The sequence below is a fragment of the Siphateles boraxobius genome, unplaced genomic scaffold (assembly GCF_051911475.1).
Source record: "Siphateles boraxobius isolate OS27281-9 unplaced genomic scaffold, OSU_SipBor_1 19, whole genome shotgun sequence".
In the NCBI taxonomy this organism is placed as follows: domain Eukaryota; kingdom Metazoa; phylum Chordata; class Actinopteri; order Cypriniformes; family Leuciscidae; genus Siphateles; species Siphateles boraxobius.
The window spans coordinates 667,098-683,051 of record NW_027508799.1 but is presented as its reverse complement, the minus strand read 5'-3'; the positions used below and the strand labels follow the sequence as shown (position 1 = coordinate 683,051).

Below are 15,954 nucleotides of genomic sequence, written 5' to 3'. Positions count from 1 at the left end.
GGCAGTAGCACGAGCCGGGGCAGGAGCAGGGCCTCTCGAGCCTGCAGTGGCTGGAGCGTAAAAAAACACAACGAAATTATCTTATTGTTTTAGACTTTCACTGCATGACTTTCTCAGCTCTGCTGGACAGCTACTGCGATTACAAGGTTTACTGCAAAGCATGTACGATTAGTAGAGAGATGACATGATGATGAAAAGATGGAAGGAAGCAGTGAAAATCATCCTGTTTTTCATCCAAGCACCATTAGAAGAAATACAAGAAGAAAAAAAGATGGGATCAGCCAAGTGTGAAGCGAAGCAGACCAAACACTACAACAGCCACTTATTCCAAGGGGAGTGGGGGAAGTGTGAGATGACAAGAATGAGCTTTAGTCAGTGATTACGATAAAAAATGAAATAAAACCTTTTACATACACCTTTAAATTATCTTTTTTCCTTTGAGGATGTTCACTCAAAGAGTGAATGTAGATTGACACCTGAGAAGTGCCATTCCTCTGTGTTGTGAAATAAAATAATATGTCATTTAAAAAATACTGTTTTGTTTTATTTGTAATTGTTTGTAAAATATTGTTTAAGATTTACATACCTTGAGGAAGTTGTTCCTCAGCTTGCGAGGCTACAGTTGCCATCTCCAGGTCATCTTCCTCCTCAAAAAAATCCGTAGCAGCAGAGTCTGTAAAATAACATAAAACACTAAGCACATGTCACCAACACACTTGTATGCGTTAAGTGATACTCACCACATGTAAAGAGCTGTCTCCGGACTGCGGACTCAGACACAGGTGGTACACGTGGTCCTGCAGCTGTTGAACACGTATTTTCGTTAGACATATATACTGCCTAATATATACTGTAATTATTTTAAAGCTTGCAAATCACTTACAGGGTTTGGCTGGAGACAAAATCTTTTGTGCCAGCTGTGAAGCAGATAAATGCTTCCCCCACGCCAACAGGGCCTTCACATTGGTCGCCAGCAGTGGCCTGTTCTTAGTGGCAGTAGGTGGAGGAGGAACAGACACAGTGGCAGTGGGCACAGCAGCAGTGAGGACAGATGCAGTGGGCACAGTGGTGGTGGGCACGTGGGCTGGAGCCTGCCTCTTCAGCACGTATGCTTTGAAAAGGGCCATATTGGTGTTAGGCCCGGCCTTTGCCTTCTTCAGGTAGGTGATGATAATAGCCTGGGCCTCCTTGCTTGGGTCCTCATACACCTCCTTCATTGACCTACCCTTAAAATCCCCAAACTCCACCATCAGACATCCAGAGTCTCCTGTCCTCTGGGCCTCCTGCAGCATGGCCTGTTTTATATGACACACCTCCACAGCCTCGCCTACCTCCCTGATCTGCGAGGTGTATCTGAGGAACAGGTGTTTGTTGTCAGACAGCGGGTTGTCCCTCTCCTCCTCCCCCAAAATGCTGCTGACCAGATAGCAGGCATACCCCAGTGAGTTCTCCAGCAGCCACAGGAACCTCTGACCCTGGTGTTTCCCAAACTGGATCTTGCAGTGAGCCAGAACCAGGAACTGGTCTCCAGGATTCCCTCCATTCTGCCTCACAAAGGCAGTGGCCTCAGCCAGGACCTCCTCCTTACACCTGGCCCTCCCTGCCAACACGATCTTCCTCCTATTGGCCTCCTCAGTTGGCCCCATAAGGAGTCGACCCTCAGAGGTTCTTCGTAAAACCGGGTATGCATACATAATCTGAAAGGACACAGGCATAAACAGAACGTTACATAGCTGTCATATTCCAACTGAAAGTATTTTACTACAGCATTTATTTTTTATGTAATTAATTATTATAATATTATAATAATTAATGATTATTATTATTATGAGCATAAGCATTATTGTTTTTATACAACTGTGAATCACTTTGAATTGCCTTGTGTACAAATTGTAAATAGTGTGATGAACTTATTAATAAGAAAATCAATAACACTTCTTGGTACAATCTTGCTGGTATCATGCCATGTATCATGTATCATGGTAAAGTTGCAGGTTCACATGTACAGAAGAAAACGTGTGCTATTACACGCCAGCTAGCTTTATTGGCATGTTTAATTGTGTAAAAACAAACACTGTTTATGAATAAATAATGATCGATTATACAGTCGTGAAGAATAGACTTACCTGTTGCAAAGATGACGATAATTACTACTGATGACGACTACTTCCTGCTCAGCTACTGTTCGGACGCTCTCGCTTACTGCTCCACGCTTTGCTCTATCGCTTTTATATTTCTATAATTTATCTCCTTTTATCACCTAATTTTAACTTCAGCAAATCAGCACAGTGCTCAAACGCTTGGATTACTACAAAAAAAAGCAGAATTATTTTATTCGACCAGCCTCCCACTGAATCTAGTGCTTCTCGACAGGCCATACTGAGTGTAGAGAAACAAGCCGATCGTTTTACTAATCGATGGCACAAACAGGGTGCGAGACCCAAAGGCACTCGAGACATCAGATTGTCACGAGCATCACATATTACTGCAGTAGCATCCTCTACCCCAGATACGGCTCTGACAAGGACTGCAAACACTGGTCTCCTACCACCGCCTATACATCTTGAGAACAGATTTGAAGTATTAATGAATGAGGAATCCCCAAATTTGATGAATGTGATCGCACACAGACAGAATCAGCCAGTAGCTAACACTGATGCTAACTGGGGCTCAAGGTCGAGCAGACAGCGGCACTCAGCTCACAGTGCAGCCGAGCCCAGGACTCTGATAGTGGGCGACTCCGTAATCAGAAACATTAATAGCAGGGATACAACAACGTGCTGCCTTCCACAAGCAACAACTTCTGATGTAAACAGGGAACTTCAGAACATTCTGATGAAACATAAGACTGCAAATCGACTCATCATTCATGTGGGGAAGAATGATATTCATAAAGAGCAGTCGGAACTTCTTAAAAAGGATTTCAATGAACTTTTTGAAACACTTAAAAGACTGAAAGTTCAAACATTCATCAGTGGACCACTCCCAGCAAGAGGAACAAACAGGTTTTCACGGTTGCTTGGGCTTAATACATGGCTGCAAAAAACCTGCAATATAAAAGGAGTGAACTTTATTGACAACTTCAATCTTTTCTGGAGTCAGAGGCAACTGTTTCAACAGGATGGCCACCACCCAACCAAACTTGGTTCAAGAGTGCTAAAGGACAATATCTACTTCTCCCTCCGTCATCCTTCTGCAATGTGTGCCAATCCACTCAACCTGAATGGCACACACACACCTGGATACAGTATGAATGACCACAGGATTTCACTTTAGCACCTGAATGGATATGCGGTTGACACATCACACAAGGACAGTGATAACACCACTCAGCCACAACAACTTCTGCTCACGGACACAATCTCAGCTGAGCCCTGCCCACAGAGCTCACCACAGACAGACTGTGACATACCAGCACTGCTCCAAGATACAGCACCCATAGACGACTTTCTGGAAAACAGCCAGGGAAACCAGGACAGCATATTACAGCCTCCAATAACACCAGAGCAAAAATCCCTCTCACCGGAAACATTATCACTCTCTCCAGAATCTCCACTTCTGTGCTTCTCAGAGAAAATGGAACAACTGGTGCATGCTGGAACTAGACTATCCCACTCTTTTGCTGCGAGCCCCCAGATACCAACCAAAAAACGCCAGGCCCCACAACCACCAAAGCCTGCGGGCCCAGCTCGCCCTCTCCCTCCTCCTGTGAGCTCTTCGGCCTCTGCCACAGCGCCAGGGCCCACACCCTCCCCCAGCGGCTCGAGGTGAACCAAAAACAACTGATACCAGCTCTCAGTGATATGTGTCGGGTCCCCGCTATGATAACAATAACTTTCTCAAATGTTTACAGAACCAGCGGGAACCCAGTGTGCCTGTATCTTTTTCTATTGCTGTTCGATTACATGATAGAAAGTCTAAGGCCTTCAAAAGCCGTACAGCAAACCCATCTAATCTGGTGCCTATTACACGACATACCAAGTTTGCTGTGGGGACAAAAAGTAAGACTGTTAAGTTAGCACTTTTAAACATCCTTTCACTTAAAAATAAATCACTTTTAGTCAACGACTTAATAACCACATACAACCTGGATTTTATGTTGCTAAATGAAACTTGGCTAGAAGAAAGTTGCAGTGCAACAGTCCTCAATGAAACAGCCCCTCCTAACTTTACTTTTATGAGTGTCTGCAGAGCTGTCAGAAGAGGCGGAGGTTTAGCTGCTCTTTATAAAGATGTCTCTCAATGTAAGCAAATATCATTTGGGAATTACCCGTCTTTCGAGTATCTCGGTATTGTGTTAAAAGGTGCTCCACGCATTTTACTTATCATTGTTTACAGGCCTCCAAAATACTCTCCAGCTTTTGCTGAGAACTTAACAGAACTGTTATCAACAATTTCCTCAGAGTTTGACTGCTTTGCCATTGCTGGAGATTTTAACATTCACATAGATAATGCAGAAAACAATATTGCAAAAGAAATCAAAACTGTTTTAAAAACTTTTGATCTGACTCAGCATGTACATGGACCCACACATAATCGTGGACACACTCTAGATTTACTTATCAGTAAGGGTCTAAACATTTCATCAATTGTTATTAAGGATGTAGCACTGTCTGATCATTTTTGTATTTTCTTTGATATATTGATCTCTCCTGCCATTGAAGCTAGATCTGTGTCTGTCAAGAAGAGATGCTTAAATGAGAACACTAGTGTACTATTTATGAAGGCTATATCTTTAACACCAAGCATATCTGCTGACTCTGTTGATTTTCTCCGGGATTCTTTTAACTCAAAAGTTAAGAGTGTAATTGATGATATTGCTCCTGTGAAAGTCAGGAAGAAGAGTGGCAGACAAAAAGCACCTTGGAGAAACTCAACAGCAGTGCAAAATATGAAAAGACAATGCAGAAAAGCAGAGCGCATGTGGCGGAAGACAAAACTTGTAGTCCATTATAACATCTACAAAGACAGCCTCCATGCTTTCAATAAGGAACTAAGCAAAGCTAGACAGACTTTTTTCTCGAATATTATAAACAGCAATATAAACAACACGCGCACTCTTTTTGCTACTGTAGAGAGACTGACAACCCCCCCAAGCCAGATTCCCAGTGAAATGCTCTCAGTGAGAAAGTGCAGTGAGTTTACTTCTTTCTTCTCTGAGAAAATCAATAATATCAGAAAGGTGATCAGCTCATCCTTGAGTTGCGCTGGGGTCAGGCAGATCAGACAACAGCACGAGAAAGTAGCCACTATGTCTGATTTCGAAGAAATTGATGGGAAAATTTTGGAAGCAACTAAAAACATCAACCTGCGCCCTTGACGCACTTCCCACATCTTTTTTCAAAAATGTGTTACACAGCTTAGAAGCAGATCTCCTGGAAGTGGTAAATGCCTCACTTCTCTCTGGGAGTTTTCCGACCTCCCTGAAAACTGCTGTCGTCAAGCCCCTCCTGAAAAAGAGCAATCTGGATAAGACCATATTAAACAACTATAGACAGATATCAAATCTTCCTTTCATAGGCAAGATCATTGAAAAAGTTGTCTTCAATCAGCTGAACAAATTCTTAAGCTCGAATGGATACTTTGACCATTTTCAATCTGGTTTCCGACCGCACCACAGTACAGAGGACGCGCTCATAAAGATAATAAATGATATTCGCTTAAATACTGATACAGGCAAATTATCAGTGCTGGTACTACTCGACCTCAGTGCTGCATTTGACACCGTCGATCACAAAATACTTCTTGACAGGCTGGAAAACTGGCTGGACATCCATGACATGCGGAGTCCCTCAAGGCTCAATTCTTGCGCCACTCCTATTCAACCTGTACATGCTCCCAATGAACCAAATAATGAGAAAGAACCAAATGGCTTACCATAGCTATGCAGACGACACACAGCTCTACTTATCCCTATCACCTAACGATTACAGCCCCATTGACTCCCTTTGCCAATGCATTGATGAAGTAAACAATTGGATGTGCCAAAACTTTCTTCAGTTAAACAAAGACAAAACTGAAGTCATTGCGTTTGGAAACAAAGATGAAGTTCTCAAGGTGAACGCATACCTTCAGTCTAGGGGTCAAACAACTAAAAATCAAGTCAGGAATCTGGGTGTGTCTCTAGAGTCAGACCTTAGTTTCAGTAGTCATGTCAAAGCAATAAATAAATCAGCATATTATCACCTGAAAAATATTGCAAGAATTAGATGCTTTGTTTCCAGTCAAGACTTAGAAAAACTTGTGCATGCTTTCGTCACCAGTAGGGTGGATTATTGTAATGGACTTCTCACTGGCCTTCCCAAAAAGACCATAAGACAGTTGCAGCTCATACAGAACGCTGCTGCTAGGATTCTGAGCAGAACCAGAAAATATGAACACATCACACCAGTCCTCAGGTCTTTACACTGGCTGCCAGTTACATTTAGGATTGATTTTAAAGTATTATTACTGGTATATAAATCATTCAATGGCCTAGGACCTCAATACATTGCAGATATGCTCAGTGAATATAAACCCAACAGATCACTCAGATCATTAGGATCACATCAGCTAGAAATACCAAGGGTTCACTCTAAGCATGGCGAGTCTGCTTTTAGCTACTATGCCAGCCGCAGCTGGAACCAGCTTCCAGAAGAGATCAGATGTGCTCCTACAGTAGTCACATTCAAATCCAGACTCAAAACACATCTGTTTAACTGTGCATTTACTGAATGAGCACTGTGCCACTGTTCGTCCGACTGTTTGCACTGTATTTTATTTTATGTTATAATTATTCTGATTTCGTTTGATTATTTCTGTATATTATCTTTTATTCCAAACTGTTTTAATTATTCTGATTTATTTTGATTATTTTAATTTCTTCTATGTAAAGCACTTTGAATTACCATTGTGTATGAAATGTGCTATATAAATAAACTTGCCTTGCCTTGCCTAATAATAGCGGTCGCCGATTGGTCAAAAGTAAGCCACAGGAGAGAAACGCGATTGGTCAAAAGTAAGCCACAGGAGAGAAAGGCGATTGGTCAAAAGTAAGCCACAGGAGAGAAACACGATTGGTCAAAAGTAAGCCACAGGAGAGAATGCGATTGGTCAAAAGTAAGCCACAGCAGAGTAACACGATTGGCTCACGTGGGCTTACTTTGGGCTTACTTTGGCTCAATAGGTAGGAAGCAGTAGGCGCAAGCGAGAGGTAGTGGGATCGATGCCTGCATTCTCCAGTGCTGTCCATCCTTTTTACGCCCCCCTTCAAGGGGCACTACCTAGATGAGCTCTTGCGGCTCAGTGCTGCCGAAAAAGTTTTTTCGAACGAGGTACTGCACACATTCCTGGCAAAAGCAGGTCCCACCGAGATTTGAACTCGGATCGCTGGATTCAGAGCCCAGAGTGCTAACCATTACACCATGGAACCTTGGCGTGTGTCAACTTTTCCCATGAGCAGCAGAGATTTAAGTCATTGAGTCCAGAAGCACGATAGCAAGGATTTAAGTCATTGAGTCCAGAAGCACGATAGCAAGGAGGAAATGAAGCCTTTGCTTTTTAAGCCCATGTTTCCCCAATTCCGACTCGGTTTGAAAGTGCCAATTTCACCGCCACGTCAGCAGTTGGGCATCACCTCTGTTTTTTCCCTCCCTTCCGCAAAGAACCTAAAAAGGTTCCACCGAGATTTGAACTCGGATCGCTGGATTCAAAGCGCAATTTTTTGATTAAATCTACAATTAAAAGGTAGCCAGTGCAAAGTTGCCAGCACAGAGGAAATGCGGCCTGTTTTTTTGTGGTCATTGGAAATCGCGCTGCAGCACCTGCACACGTGCTAGGGATCGCGCCTCGTCTTTGTCTTTGAGAGCGATGGACACCTTCTCTCCATCATCGAGGGGAATTAGCTCAAATAGTAGAGCGCTCGCTTAGCATGCGAGGGGTAGCGGGATCGATACCTGCATTGTCCAGTGCTGTCCATCCTTTTTACGCCCCCCTTCAAGGGGCACTAACTAGATGAGCTCTTGCGGCTCAGTGCTGCCGAAAAAGGTTTTTCGAACGAGGTACTGCACACATTCCTGCAAATGCAGGTCCCACCGAGATTTGAACTTGGATCGCTGGATTCAAAGCCCAGAGTGCTAACCATTACACCATGGAACGAACACACCCTGCTAGCTGGCTGTCTGAGAGGCAGATAGCGATGAGGCTAGGTGGAATCAGGTAGATAGGAGCTGGCGATTGGTCAATGGACCACCTCGACTGAGAGAGGCAGACGTGGTTCCTCTGCCGAAACCCGAGATTGAACCAGGGACCTTTAGATCTTCAGTCTAACGCTCTCCCAACTGAGCTATTTCGGCCAGGTACTTGTGCGGTTTAGCCAGCAGGCATGTCTGGGAGACCGCCAGTCATTTTCGAGAAGAGCAGAGTGAAGGTCCCAGAGAGAAAATGAGTTGCCCGCACGGGGATTGAACCCTTGACCTTGGCGCTATTAGCACCACGCTCTAACCAACTGAGCTAACCGGCCTCTCTCTGGCTCATTTTATCCCCAATTTCTCAGAAATATCCTGGTTGCCCTAATCAGGCTGAAGAGATTAAAAGCAAAGGCTGATAATGGGCTCGTCCGGGATTTGAACCCGGGACCTCTCCCACCCTAAGCGAGAATCATACCCCTAGACCAACGGGCCGAAAACATTTCAGCTTGCATGGCTTAAAGTGCAATACTTTAATTAAATCTACAATTAAAAGGTAGCCAGTGCAAAGTTACCAGCACAGAGGAAATGCGGCCTCTTTTTTTGTGGTCATTGGAAATCACGCTGCAGCACCTGCACACGTGCTAGGGATCGCGTCTCGTCTTTTTTATTTTTAGAGCGATGGACACCTCCTCTCCATCATCGAGCAGAATTAGCTCAAATGGGGCACTACCTAGATGAGCTCTTGCGGCTCAGTGCTGCCGAAAAAGTTTTTTCGAACGAGGTACTGCACGTATTCCTGGCAAAAGCAGGTCCCACCGAGATTTGAACTCGGATCGCTGGATTCAGAGCGCAGAGTGCTAACCATGACACCATGGAACCTTGGCGTGTGTCAACTTTTCCCATGAGCAGCAGAGATTTAAGTCATTGGCTGCGTTCCAAACCGCATACTCAATGAGTAGGTACTTAATTTCAATGAGTACTTACTTAACGAGCGCTAAAAGAGTAGGTACTTTATAGCCAAATCTCGTTGAGTATGGCTGCGTCCGAAACCGCATACTCAATGAGTAGGTACTTAATTTCAATAAGTACTTACTTAACGAGCGCTAAAAGAGTAGGTACTTTATAGCCAAATCTCGTTTAGTATGAATGCGAACCGGACATCTGCCATGTTGACGTTATCATGTGACCTACGACGCGTTATCACAAGTGCAACAACTTAAAAGATATGAACGACACGTTTAATTAATCTCTGTAATATCTTGATATTGATTAAACCTGCTTATTTTGTGATTGTAGTATAACCAATACATTTAGGGTCGATTTAAGTTCTTATTTGTAACGCTTCTTATGTGACCCACAGTTTAAATATGCTATATATATATATATATACATATATATATATATATATATATATATATATATATATATATATATATATATATATATTAATACTTATATATAACACCTTAAATATATAATTTTTCATTACAAAAAACCTAAATCGTCATCTCTTGAATATGTTTTTAATTTCTTTATTTTAAATCCAAAATGTTCACCCACAAGCAAAAAGCCCTTTTGGGCCCCTAAGGGCTGTCCTTTATGTTTTCCTCTTTTTCTTGTTGAATGTTTCATCCCTCTGGATTATAAATAACAACAACAACATCAGTTTGTTTGTACCGCTATTATTCAAAGATATTTAAACTTGTCATTGTTCTTTTTTTCCTGTGTATATAATATCATATTATGATGGATGCAAACCCATATTTATGTTTTCTGTCATTATGATTGTTCATCCTGATCTTGTATGTAACTATAAGTTCTGCAATAAAAAATGATATGAGCGACAGGTGCACTAACACCTCATAACATCAGTAACTCGACAGCCATACCTAGAACAGTTTTCCTCAGCGTTTGTAATGTCTGCACATTGCTCACAGCACACGACTGCTCGAAGATCTCACCTTTGGAGAAGACTGTTGATTTTTATACTAGAAAAATGTAAGTATCACTCCTTAAAAAACAAGATTACCCCAGAATGAATTGCATCGCTAGCCCACCCCAAAACTTACACAATAATAATGATAAATGCTGACCAAAACTTGTTTTTACTGAAAATTGTATATTTTAGTAAAAACAAGCAAAATGTAATTTGTTTTGTCATATGACATATGCATGAATACACACTAGATAAATGCAGTAAATACAGTTATAGTCAAGCAATGAATTAAAGCATAAATATATTAAATAATTGTATTTTATTTACTGACAACAACAATAAGAAACATGGATAAGTAAAATAATGAATAAAAGTAACCATCAGAATAAACAAATCCATATACAAGTCAACAACACAAACAAAGCTTTATTCAAACTACAAGCATGTATTTACAGGCGCTGAACCCCACATCCTACTGCCATCTCCACACAGCGGTTCTCATTCTGTGGCTTTATTCTGATGAATCAGCTGACCACCAGGTGACCGTGCCTCCGTGCCGGAGGTTGTTCTGAGGCGATAAGGGCCGGTGGAGTGATGGAGGGTCTCATCCATGGCACCATTTCCAGGATTCAGCTCCGGGCTCTCCATCCTCAGTGCTCACACCAGTCTGCAGACATTTCAGATCCGAATGAGAAAAGTGCTGTAATAACTGTGTTTGAAATTACAATAATTAAAATAAACTACAACTTAAGATTTAAATAGATTTTGTTATTCATTTCTGTAGTATACTCATTCAAAGCCTTTGATGCAGCATTCAGCTTCATGAGCCACTCTCCTCTCCCCCAAATGTTCCTAAATTTATCAACAGTACTAATGGACAAATAAAATAGATAACATGTTTAGTTACTTTATAGATTTGTGTATTTACCTTACTTACAGCACATTTATCTAATGTAAACAGTGTTGCCCCAACAGTAAATTCTAAAATAGCACACATACATCAGATGTCTATTTCATGTTGTGATGTGCTCATCTGCAATACTTATAGAAGATTTTCCTGTCAGATGTAAATAGACATTTAAAATAAGCATCTTTAAGAGGTATATGGTTTATGTACATCTACTTTGGAGATGTGTGCTTACTGGAGCTCTCCTGATAGCAATACACAATAACGTGTTTTTACAGCAAAATCACAACTATACTATACTGTCTAACGTCTTTAAACCTTCAACAATTCGACAGTTTACTCTAGTCTTCTGTATTTCAACACGTTTTAACACAAGGAACCGTGTTTACTCACATTTGAAAACACCCGCGTCGCTGATCGTAATGTTGGATAATGATGTATCCTCTCCCGTGGCCTCCTGGGATAGAAAAGTATCCGTCGATGGTTGCTTCAGAATCTGGGCTGAAGCAGTAAGCCATCCGGGAACTTCTCGCCTACTCTTTTATGAGTACTGAGGTTTCGGACATACTACTCCTTTCAAATACTGTTTTCGCCTACTATATAGTAGGAAAGTAGGAATATTCGGACGCACTATAAGTATACGTGAGCCCGAATCTCGCGATAATTAGTATGTCACTCTGGTAATTCTCGCCTACTCTTTTATGGATACTAAGGATTCGGACATACTTATTCGCTCGCCTACTGCTTTTTCCCTACTACATAGTAGGGAAGTATGCGGTTTCGGACGCAGCCTATGAATGCGATCCGGACATCATCCGCCATGTTGATGCTATCATGTGACCTACGACACGTTATCACAAGCGCAACAACTTAAAAGATGAACGACACGTTTAATTCATCTATCTGTAAACATCTCTTGAATATGTTGTTAATTTCTTTATTTTATACCCAAAAAGTTTCTCCTTCAAGTTTTCCTCTTTTCTTGATGAATTTACCTCTCGTTTCATCCCTCAGACAATAACAACAAAACTATTTTTTAATGTATTATGAAGAACTATTTATATTTAAAGATATTTAGCCTTGTTATTGTTCTTTTTTCCTGTGTATAAATATCATATTATGATGTACACAAACCAATGATCTTTATGTTTTCTGTTTTGTCATTATGATTGTTCATTGTTAGATACAACTAGTATCTTTCCATGATCTTTATGTAATAAGTTTATAAGTTTAAATTATATGAGCGACAGGTGCACTAACACTTCATAACATCAGTAACTCGACAGCACAACCTAGAACAGTTTTCCTCTGCGTTTACTGTCTGCAGTGCACAAGGAGACGGGCCGCTGCTCGAAGATCTCCTTTGGAGAAACTGTTGACTTTATGCTCGAAAAATGCAAGTATCGCTCATAAAAAATTAATATTACCTCAGAATGAATTGCATTGTTAGCCCACCCCAAAACTTAAACAAAATAATATTAAATGCTGACCAATACTTAAGTATATTACTTTTTTTATATACTAAAAATGATATAATTTAATAAAACAAGCAAAATGTAATTTGTTTTGTCATATGAGTTATGGATGAATACACGTGAACATCTCAATTGTCAGTCAAGCAATGAATTAATGCATACATTAAATAATTATATTTTATATACTGACAACAATAAGAAACATGAGTAAATGAGTAAAAGAACAAATAAAAGTAACCATCACACAATAAACAAATGCATGCACATGAAACAAATCTTTATTCAAACTACAAGCATGTATTTGGGCGCTGAAGCCCACATCCTACTGCCATCTCAACACAGCGGTTCCCATTCTGCGGCTTTATTCTGATGAATTCACCAGAGGTGACCGTGCCTTCGTGCCGGAGCTTGTTGCTGCTCTGCGCATCACAATCTGAGGCGATAAGGGCAGATGGAGAGATCTTATGACAGTCTCATCCATGGCACCGTTTCCAGGATTCAGCTCTGGGCTCCTCATCCTCAGTGCTCACACCAGTCTGAATAAAAACATGTTTAGTTACTTTATAGATTTGTTTATTTAACTTATTTACAGCACATTAGTCTAATGTCAACAGTGTTGACAACAGTGAATTAACGTTATCCTATCCTATGATAATGCCACACATACATCACTCAGATGTCTTTTTCATGTTGTGATGTGCTCATCTGCAATATGTCAATACTTACAATATTTTCCTTTCAGATGTAAATAGACATTTTAAATAAGCGTGTTTAAGATGTATATGGTTATGTAAATCCACTTTAGAGACGTTACATGTGCTTAGAGCTCCCCTGTTAGCTAGCTATACAAAACATGTTTTTACAGCAAAATCACAACTATACTATACTGTCTAACTACTTTACACCTTCAACAGTTAAAACGTCTACTCTATTGTAGTTTAACACATAAGGAACCGTGTTTACTCACATTTGAAAACCCCCGGCGTCGCTGATCTCCGTGATGTTTGATAATGACGTATGCTCTCGCGTGGCCTACTGGGATAGATGAGTACAAGCTGAAAAGCACTCAAATGTCTGGGCGAAAGCAGGAGATCATCCGGGAACTTCTCGCCTACTCTTTTAGGAATACTGATGTTTCGAACGTACTGCTTCTTTCACGTACTGTTTTCGCCTACTATATAGTAGGAAAGTAGGCATATTGGAACGCACTATCGTCCAAATCTCGCGATAATTAGTACGTCAACCAGGTAATTCTCGCCTACTCTTTTATGAATAGTGAGGATTCGAACTTACTTTTTTTGCTCGCCTACTCTTTTTCCCATACTATATAGTAGGGAAGTATGCGGTTTGGAACGCAGCAATTGAGTCCAGAAGCAAGATAGCAAGGAGCAAATGAAGCCTTTGCTTTTTAAGCCCATGTTTCCCCAATTCCGACTCGGTTTGAGAGTGTCAATTTCACTGCCATGTCAGCCGTTGCGCATCACCTCTGTTTTTTCCCTCCCTTCCGCAAAGAACCTAAAAAGATTCCACCGAGATTTGAACTCGGATCGCTGGATTCAAAGCCCAGAGTGCTAACCATTACACCATGGAACCAACACACTCTGTTAGCTGGCTGTCTGAGAGGCAGATAGCGATGAGGCTAGGTGGAATCAGGTAGACGTGGTTCCTCTGCCGAAACCCAGGATTGAACCAGGGACCTTCAGATCTTCAGTCAAACGGTCTCCCAACTGAGCTATTTCGGCCAGGTACTTGTATGGTTTAGCCAGCAGGGATGTCTGGGAGACCGCCCATCATTTTCGAGAAGAGCAGAGCGAAGGTCCCAGAGTGAAAATGAGTGGCCCGTACGGGGATCGAACCCGTGACCTTGGCGTTATTAGCACCACGCTCTAACCAACTGAGCTAACCGGCCTCTCTCTGGCACATTTTATCCCCAATTTCTCAGAAATATCCTGGTTGCCCTAATCAGGCCGAAGAGATTAAAAGAAAAGCCTAATAATGGGCTCGTCCGGGATTTGAACCCGGGACCCCTCGCACCCTAAGCAAGAATCATACCCCTAGACCAACGAGCCGAAACATACATCGCCCCTGCTGCTGCCGGGCCGCAAACATTTCAGCTTGCATGGCTTAAAGCTCAATTTTTTGATTAAATCTACAATTAAAAGGTAGCCAGTGCAAAGTTTCCAGCACAGAGGAAATGCGGCCTCTTTTTTTGTGGTCATTGGAAATCACGCTGCAGCACCTGCACACGAATAATGAGAAGCTTACTTACAGGAGCCTGGTCTGCAACACTGGACCCAGTTGATGTTGCAGGAGCAGAGGCAACACTTGGCTGGACAGAAGGCTGTGGAGGAGACTGCAGAGGAGGCTGAGCAGGGCGCAGAGGAGGAGACTGCAGAGGAGGCTAGGCAGGGCGCAGAGGAGGAGACTGCAGAGGAGGCTGGGCAGGGCGCTGCAGTCCTGTGGGTGGCTGTAGTGAGGATGGTCCTGGTGCAGAGGGACAGGGGTTGAAGGCCTTGCTGGAAAGATGGGAGTTGCTCTTTCCAGTGGACAGGAAGCTCTGCAGGCGACTGGGACACCTGGGCAGGGGTCCACAATGCTGGAGGAGCAGGATAAGGGGCAGGAGCAGGGGCAGTAGCACGAGCTGGGGCAGGAGCAGGGCCTCTCGAGCCTGCAGTGGCTGGAGCGTAAAAAAACACAACAAAATTATCTTATTGTTTTAGACTTTCACTGCATGACTTTCTCAGCTCTGCTGGACAGCTACTGCGATTACAAGGTTTACTGCAAAGCATGTATGATTAGTAGAGAGATGACATGATGATGAAAAGATGGCAGGAAGCAGTGAAAATCATCCTGTTTTTCATCCAAGTCCCATTAGAAGAAATACAAGAAGAAAAAAAGATGGGATCAGCCAAGTGTGAAGCGAAGCAGACCAAACACTACAACAGCCACTTATTCCAAGGGGAGTGTGAGATGACAAGAATGAGCTTTAGTCAGTGATTACGATAAAAAATGAAATAAAACCTTTTTACATACACCTTTAAATTGTCTTTTTTCCTTTGAGGATGTTCACTCAAAGAGTGAATGTAGATTGACACCTGAGAAGTGCCATTCCTCTGTGTTGTGAAATAAAATAATATGTCATTTAAAAAATACTGTTTTGTTTTATTTGTAATTGTTTGTAAAATATTGTTTAAGATTTACATACCTTGAGGAAGTTGTTCCTCAGCTTGCGAGGCTACAGTTGCCATCTCCAGGTCATCTTCCTCCTCAAAAAAATCCGTAGCAGCAGAGTCTGTAAAATAACATAAAACACTAAGCACATGTCACCAACACACTTGTATGCGTTAAGTGATACTCACCACATGTAAAGAGCTGTCTCCGGGCTGCGGACTCAGACGCAGGATGTACACGTGGTCCTGCAGCTGTTGAACACGTATTTTCGTTAGACATATATACTGCATAATATAT

At 42.0% G+C, this 15,954-nt stretch overlaps 1 long non-coding RNA gene and 6 other non-coding genes across 7 annotated transcripts; 1 reads left to right on the top strand and 6 right to left on the bottom strand.

Moving 5' to 3' along the window:
* Nucleotides 1-7,339: 7,339 nt before the first annotated feature.
* Nucleotides 7,340-7,411, bottom strand: trnaq-cug (transfer RNA glutamine (anticodon CUG)). Its single transcript has one exon. It is a non-coding gene; the product is annotated as a tRNA-Gln (tRNA).
* Nucleotides 7,412-8,260: 849 nt separating this feature from the next.
* Nucleotides 8,261-8,333, bottom strand: trnaf-gaa (transfer RNA phenylalanine (anticodon GAA)). The gene has a single exon. It is a non-coding gene; the product is annotated as a tRNA-Phe (tRNA).
* Nucleotides 8,334-8,588: 255 nt separating this feature from the next.
* Nucleotides 8,589-8,660, bottom strand: trnap-agg (transfer RNA proline (anticodon AGG)). The gene has a single exon. It is a non-coding gene; the product is annotated as a tRNA-Pro (tRNA).
* Nucleotides 8,661-9,630: 970 nt separating this feature from the next.
* On the top strand, nucleotides 9,631-10,863 carry LOC143741456 (uncharacterized). Its single transcript, XR_013205047.1, has 2 exons — nucleotides 9,631-10,166; nucleotides 10,560-10,863. It is a non-coding gene; the product is annotated as an uncharacterized LOC143741456 (long non-coding RNA).
* Nucleotides 10,864-14,007: 3,144 nt separating this feature from the next.
* On the bottom strand, nucleotides 14,008-14,079 carry trnaq-uug (transfer RNA glutamine (anticodon UUG)). The gene has a single exon. It is a non-coding gene; the product is annotated as a tRNA-Gln (tRNA).
* Nucleotides 14,080-14,321: 242 nt separating this feature from the next.
* Nucleotides 14,322-14,395, bottom strand: trnai-aau (transfer RNA isoleucine (anticodon AAU)). The gene has a single exon. It is a non-coding gene; the product is annotated as a tRNA-Ile (tRNA).
* An 88-nt stretch (nucleotides 14,396-14,483) lies between these two features.
* Nucleotides 14,484-14,555, bottom strand: trnap-agg (transfer RNA proline (anticodon AGG)). The gene has a single exon. It is a non-coding gene; the product is annotated as a tRNA-Pro (tRNA).
* Nucleotides 14,556-15,954: the final 1,399 nt, after the last annotated feature.